Raw genomic sequence first — 7,982 nt, 5'->3', positions numbered from 1 at the left:
GTGCCCTATTTTGGCTGTTGAGGGCTCATTCACAGTTGCGAACTTTCCTCCTCAGAGCACATGTCCACCACATGCGTTTCCCCTCTCATATCTCATGCTTTAGAGACACGAAGATCAACCAGACCTGGAACTGGCCCTCAAGTTCCTCACAGTCAGGCCAGAGGGAAAAGAGGGAAATGCAATTAGCCATCACAGAAAGTAGAAAGCACTAAATGCTTGGAGAATTCAGGACTGCTAGGGATTATTTCATTGTGTGGAAAAGGATTTATAGTGGTGGTGACATTTGAACAGGGCTCAAGAGAAAATAAGATTCAGAGAGGAGGAAAAAAAATGCAAACAAAGCCAATTGTAGGAAAGTCAACAGTTGATGGGGAAGTTCTTCCTCTTGCCACTTACCTTGAATGCATAAGTCATTCATTCACTCACTCATTCATTCATGGACAACTGCTGGTCTATTGTGTACTCATACAAATGTCCCAGCAGCCGTAGAATGAGACTAGGCCAGACAGGAAATGAGGACCTGAACTGCAACTTTCAAAAGACTTTGGTTCCGTCCCCTGGAGCCTGACTTTCAGCAGCATAGACCAGTGGCACGCCAACTTTTTGACTCAACTATCTCTTCTGTTTCTACTTTCCAGGGAAAGAACTCTCTTATAGTAATGAAGAATTGGGCAGGAAGAATACAAATATAAGTTGTCGTAAAAGAGTTGGACATAACCAATAAATGTTTATCTTTTGAGAAGGCCACACAGCGTCCCCACTCCTTATATTTCCAGACTCTCACCCCTGGGAGAAGAGATGTGCTTAGTCTGTCTCAGATCTCCTTCTGTGTCTCTTAGGAGGCAGGTGATGGACAGAAACCAGCTGCTCCGGGCTCCTCTGTGACCTAAATTCTCCAGGGTGTTTCTGGCATGCCCAGAGAGACTGATTGTAAGCTGTCACATGGGAAACCCATGAGACAGAAATCTAGAAGACTATGCTAGGGCAGATGAATGAAAGAATGGGCGTGTGAATGCATGGATTTCTGGTACAGAAAGCAAAGAGCACCGGGCACCAGCCCTCAGGCAATGGAAAATAAAAGAGGTTAAGCCAGGGGTGAATTCCCATTAGAACCACCTGCAAGTACTGGCAACTCCCACAACCCAGGCTACTCACAGCAGAATGCCCAGGGGTGGCCCAGTCACCAGCCATGTGGCTTCTATCTCCCCAGATGATCCCAGTCTGCAGCCAAGGCTGGGAACCTCCCACTTAACCATTGTACAGTCACTCAAGGTCCATCCCTCCACTTCTGAAAGATATTTTTGTGAGAGAAACAAAGCATCTTGAACATTCAGAAGCCGAAGGGAAGTCACATGCTGCTAGCACATGCTGACAGGGCAACTCTCACTGAAATCCCGGGGTACAGGCAGTGTGGCTAACCTGCTGGGGGCAATTATGCAGCCCAAATGGGGCTGGGAAAGTACCCTTTCCTTGGGAAAGGTGCAGAGATCTAGAAAGTTCTAGAGGAGGAGGCCATGGCAATTGCTGACAACAGAGAGGAAGCTCTGTCACCAGACAGGACTGAAATGAGCGTTCTCAGGAAAAACCATTAGGAGAAATTCCAAATATGCTGGATGGGAAGAAAGTCACCAAAAAAAATAAGACCCCAAGCCTGAGCAATCAGGATACTCCTGAAGATGAATGCGTCATTCAAGAAAGCACAGGGTCCCAGATACTGGAGTGAGAGGTAAGATGCATGGGTGGAATTCCCCCCAGAAGCAATGAGCATGTGATTTCACTAACTCCTGTTAAGCTAATTGGCCAAAGATGGCTTACATTCTCAGCTCATGGATTCTAGACTATCCATAAGAGCAGGGGTGCTCAGCCTTTGTGTAAAAGAACCAACTGAAAAACTTGTTAAACTACAGACCCTGGATCACCCGGAGTCTCTAATCAACAGGCCTATCATTTCTAGTGAGTTCCTGGGGATGCTGATACATCTGGTGTGGGGTCTCTGTGGCAGAGAACCAGCAGCTCGGCTGGTCTCCATCTTTCCTCAGTTACCCTCAAGGCTCTGCTGTGGCCACTGTCAACACTCAGTACAGGGTCCTAGAGCAACGTTTGTCTGGGGAATCACTCCAGTGCCCAGAAATGGCTTGTTTTAAAAATGTAGGGCAGATTGGTCGGGCTGTGCTAATCTTGCTTTAACACCTGGAACTCTTCAAAGGGGGACAGATGAGAGGCCAATTCAGTGCCCAAGATCCTAGGGAGCCACACCCTACCCTCCAAAAAAAAAAAAAAAAAAGTGACAACCCAGACTGAAACCCCTCTTGTTGGGGCTCAGCAAGAAAGAATTATGGAAGGGGAAACTAAGATTTTGATCTCAAAAATTTTGAAATTTGCTTTACATCCCTTTTGGATATTGCCAAGGCAACATTTCAGGGCAACACTAACGTTTTGCTGTTCACACTTGCAAGGTCTTATGGTGGCTGCTTTACTGCACTTAACAAAGGATACTTGGTATTCTTGTTTAAAAAAATAATAATATTGGGAGCATCTATTTTGTTGGATCTTTACTTTGGGCTATTTAATTTCCTTGCAAAACTTCTGATGCTCATTTTAGGCGATGCCAGATGAAGTTGTATTGACTGCCTGTTTCTGATGGTTACACACCTGGAAGCCTGCGGCCCTGGAGAGACTGCCCCTCCCCACCTGCTCTAAGGAGCTCTCACATTCTGGATTACTACACACCTGCCCAACTAGGGACGGACCCTATACCCCAGAGCTCGTTGATAATTCAAACCAGCCAATCATATCTTGCCTCCCTGCCTCACCCATCTCTGCCCCCACAGAAACTTTCCCTCTGCCTCCTGACCAAGCCTCATGGTTCCCATGCCCCTTCCCCATGATGTGGCATGCCCCCTCCTCTTGGGATCTGTAGTATGTACTGTATTTCCTTTAATGCACTTGTCCTTTGATCTGTTGGCCTCACCATATCTGCATGATAATAACATCTATATTTTCAAACAGCAATTTGTAATAGGGAATACAACAAGGTGAATTGTCAGCCTTGGGGACAGCACAGTTTTGAAACTAGTTTAATGTATATACAGTTCTTAACCATTTTTGAGCTTTCTGGGGGCGAAATCTTCATTATCCCCTGAAGGGCTCAGGAAAGTTCAGGGAGTCACACCTGTATTTCCCTAGGAAAGCAGGCTCAGGAAGGTCAAGGAGCAGGACTGTTTTGATGGACAGCTCATCATGCCAGGGAAACCCAGCAATGCCTCAGTGGCTTGGATTTGTTTGGGGGTCCCAGAGGCTAAGCCAACAAACCACTGGGAAGCACTGTAGGAAAGAGGGACACTTGGTCCCCCTTTCTGATGCTTCCTTTCCTAGGATCATGTTAGAGTCACTCTGGTCCCCTCACAGAGTGATTCCAGACACATCTTCTGGTGAGTTTGGAGGGGGACTGAATGGATGTGGCTCATCTCTCCTTGGGACCCACGTTTCCCCGGGAAAGCAAATATTTACTCTGCTCCTTCCTGCCTTAACCTTGACTCAGACCAGCCCCTGCTAGGGCCCAGCTGTTCTCCAGCTGTGTTCAGTTCTGCAATTTAGTTTCAGGACACCCACGGTTGCTGCACCACTAAGCTACACTCTCTAAGATGTAAGTAATATTTAAACTAAATAAGCCTCAGTTCCCTTATCTTGAGAATGCACTGTAAAATACTTGCCTGGTCAAGTTTACTTTTAGCATTATATTGGGTAAAGTCTAGCACAGTGCAGACAATAACATGTTGGTTTTCCCTTCTTTGTTCTGTTTTCCCTGCCTCCCAATTTTTTTTTTTTTCATCTAAAACCTTCTCCCCTGCAATTTTCGCATCTATCTGTGTCAACCTGGCCCCAGTGGATTGGCCTCCCTCAGGGACCTGGTGACTGTAGACTGAGCGGTTTCTGAAGAACCAGTGGGCAGGAGTCTCTTTGCAGGAAGCTTTGTTTCTCTTTGCTTTGTCTGAGGAAGTGGTTTTTGCAAACATGCCAGAGAGAAGGATGCGCTGCTGGAAAGGTATGAGCCCTGTGGAAAAGGTGACAACACACCACCTCTGCTTTGGAGCCTGGCCAGCCACAGGAGCCACGGAAGGGGAGCTTCCATGAGTGCACAGGGAGGCTGTAGCCCAGAATGACAGCTGGACAGCTTGTCCTCCCGACGCCCAGGGCAGTGCCCTTGGGGGATGACGGTGATTTTTTTGGAGCCCAACGACATTAACAAGTAGCCCTGAAAAAGTGACATGCATGGCAGATGCCCATGGGTGGAGTCCACACGTACGGAAAAACAACCTCAGAAACACAAGGAGCATCTGTGTGTCCAAGCAAGCTCTTGGCAGGAGGTCATGGTAAAAAAGCAGTGCAAGTTTGAGAGCAGGAGCAGAAGAGGAATTTAGCTGAGCGCTGCTAATAGGACCTCATTTGTTCACACAGGCCTGGAAAATCCAAGTAATGGGTCATCTGTCCACACAGCAGGCACTCTGTAACGGCTGTCGACCAGTGCCAAGACGATGGGCCCAGTGCTGGGGTCGCATCAGTGAGCAAGAAAACCCCTGCCCTGAGAATTTTACAGGAACTATACGTCCCACTCTTTCTTTGTAAGAACCCCTACCATCTCTCACAGATATTTGAAATACTAGAGACATCCCATTCACCTTTTAGTGCCTAAATAATTATTTGTGTCTGTTGGGGCTGTCCTTGGTTAGTTTCAAGAGGTGACAGCTTATCACCTAAGGCTTATTTTATTTCTCAGAGGCAGTGCAAGGAAGTGTCAAGTGTCCACACCTCGTCTCCCCCTTCCCTACATCTTTCATAAAGGCACACTTTAACCTTCTGAAGATTAAAACAATAAGCTCAATCTAACAGAAATGAGTCACATTAAGAAGCCAACTTGTTCAACTTGTGGGGTTTAACATGGACTCAGGTGCAGAGAGTTAGGTTAATCATGATCCTTGATTCAAGATGCACGTTCTCCATTGGTCCCTGAATGATCTGTTTCTTCGTCTGTTTATTTGATAATAAGTTAAACAATAAAAACCCTCTGCCCAACATGAGACCAAGAAGAACCCGATGCAACTTACATCTTCCTATCCATCCCAGCTCTTGTCCCCAGGCTGTTGCCTGACATAATCACTATCCACACACACATGTAAAAGCACGTATGTGACACAACTTTAACCATAGATGTATGAGTGTGTGAGAGAGAGCTTAGTTTTAGTTGTTTTTCACTTTATGTCAAAGAGCAACGAGCTATAAGCAAACATTTCTTGGATTTACTGACTCAATAATATATTTCTAAGATCCATCCATATTTTGTTGCAAGCAGTTCATTTATTAGAGTAGTTACCACTATAAAATCCACCGCCCTATTTTACTGCAGTTCCTGTACCCTACTCATGGGGGTTGCTCCTAGATTTCATTTTACTCTTTACTAAGCAAGTTTTCAAATACACACAAAAGTGGACAGAATGGCCTAAGGAGCCCAGAGTAGCCACCATGGGTGTCGACTGTTATCAACACTTGGCCAACCTTATTTACTCTTCCACCCAGCACTGGATAATTTTGAATCCTATCTCAGCTATCATCCCATAAATAATTCAGTATGTCTCTTACAAAGAAACAACTCTTTTTAAAAATTGTATCAACCCCAATATCACACTTATTCCCTATGTGAGCATGAATCCAGTTTTCACAACTCCCTGCTCATAGAGCTTTTCCTAAACAGCATGGCCCCATGCTTCGCCCATTGGGGAGGAGGAAACACAGAGCCAGGCTGCCACGGAGGTTCTGAGACGTCGTAGGCAGTCCTTTCTGGCTGCAGTCAGCTTCTTTTCTGGGTCAGTGCTGAAACTGCCAGAATCTGCAGGTGGGGAACTCCAGAGAGCTCTGGAGGAGCCCCAGGAAGGAAGAGAAATAACGCCCCAAGGTACCCAACCTGCAGATGCAGAAGCCATTGGTGATGTCCTCACGTGGTCCTTCCATCACAAACCTGTTTCCTTCCTTTAGTGGATAAAATCCTGCTATGATTAGGGGCTCCAAGGCCTCTGCCTCCTCTTCCTACTTCCTCCCCACCCCCACCATATGCTTAGAAAATAGAAGAGAGGACGAGGAGATAAAGATACAACAGCTGAGGTCAAAAACCTTCAGGGGTTTCCTTAGTCTGAACCAGGTGGGAGGCAGTCTTGTTCTATAACAGGCCAGAGAGTAGGTACTTTAGACTTTGCCTCCTCAACTATTCTGTCTTCAAGGAGTGAAAACAGTACGCAAACAACCGGGAGTAGCTATAATTCGCACTTTATAAAACCAGAGGGCAGATTTGGCTCCCAGGCTGCAGTTTATCCACAGTCTAAACAATACAACTGTTCTAAATTCTGGTCTGTTCCTACTCTGGTTTTAATTATTAAATAGTTTACAACAGTTAAAAAAAAATTTAAAGGAAAGATAAAATGTAAAATAGAGCTTAATAGTCAAAACAATTACTATGATTATTCCCATTTTTCAAATGACAAAATTAATGAACTGTGACATTAAAGGACTTGCCCCCAAACTACATGGGCAGCACTTGGACTTGGACCCAGAAAAATCTCTTAAAAGTTCTTCTTTCTAACTTTCCTGTTTGTCCACATGCAAAGTTCAATACTGCTGTAACCATAAATTCTGCATGAAACAATGCATTGCTGCCCCTTAACATTATAAATATTTGTCTCACAATCTTGACAGTTATAACCGATAATTGTAGCATGATTTTTCATCATTCAAATAATAGCGTTCACTAAATTAGTTCATACATCTAACCGTTTTCTTTCAAGGGATTATTTCTTAAGCTAAGTTCCTGGGCATCTCTTTGGTACCAGTCTGACTGTTAAAGCGCTATGCTGGGGAGGAGAGGGCTGATCTGTGCCATTTGCCAATTTTTATGGGGTAATTCTCTGATGATGGTGGATTTTTAATTGCCAACATGACATCACTGAACAGCGATGGGAAGAGAGGCAGATGCTTCGCACTGACAAGTGGATGCAAGTTGGCCCCCTGGACCCCTGGCTTGGTCCATATTGCCTTTGTATTTCCCAGGACCAAATTTTAAACTGAATTACAGGGTGTGTAAGTGATGGCTTCCTAACAGCCTGGATCTCCCTCTTGAGCCTTGGTATCTCTGAGCAGCTTTAATTTGCATCTCTGATTTTCATCTTTCCACGTGGTCCCTACTCACGGTCTCTAGCAGGATGACGAGCTACTACACTGAATGTTCGTGTCTTCCTAAAATTTGTATTTGGAGACCTTAAACCCCTATGGTGCGGTAGTGGGAGATGATGCCCTGGGAGGTGACCGAGTCGTGAAGACAGCCTTCTCTGAACCGGGAAGCTGCCCTTGCCACACACCCGGCCTGCTGGTATCTTGATCCTAGACTTCTCGGCCTTTAGAAATGGGAGAATTAAATTTCTGTTCTTTATAAGCCACCCAATTTATGATATGTGATTATAGCAGCCCAGCTAGATGAAGAAAGATACCTTTCATAAAACTTTATGGGTTAAGAGTTATTAATTCTTTAACTTATCTGACATGATTTCCTTCCAACTTTATCTTTGCTATTTTATGGTGTAGAAATTGTGATTAAGCCTATTAATCTTTTCTCTTGCAGTTCCCTGGCAGATCTTCCATCCAGGTGGGGAACACAACTAGGAAATGAGCAGGCACACATACAATGGGAGGTCCAGGGGGAAGAGCATCAAAGGACGAAGCAACACGAGGGGACGAAAAAGCCTCTGAGAAAGCCACACTTCAATTTAAACAGAGCCATATTTGTGTCGTTTTGGTCACAGGTATATCTCCAGTCCTGTGAAGGTGGCATTTAGTGAATATTTATGGAATAAAAGAAAAGAAGATGAACCTTTTGTGTTCACTCCCCATAAGGGAACTAACTGCAAGAGAAAAGACTGATAGGTTTAATCACAATTTCT

This window comes from Callospermophilus lateralis, chromosome 14, assembly GCF_048772815.1.
Source record: "Callospermophilus lateralis isolate mCalLat2 chromosome 14, mCalLat2.hap1, whole genome shotgun sequence".
Lineage (NCBI taxonomy): Eukaryota > Metazoa > Chordata > Mammalia > Rodentia > Sciuridae > Callospermophilus > Callospermophilus lateralis.
The sequence above is the reverse complement of the archived record's forward strand: the minus strand, read 5'-3'. Positions refer to the sequence as shown.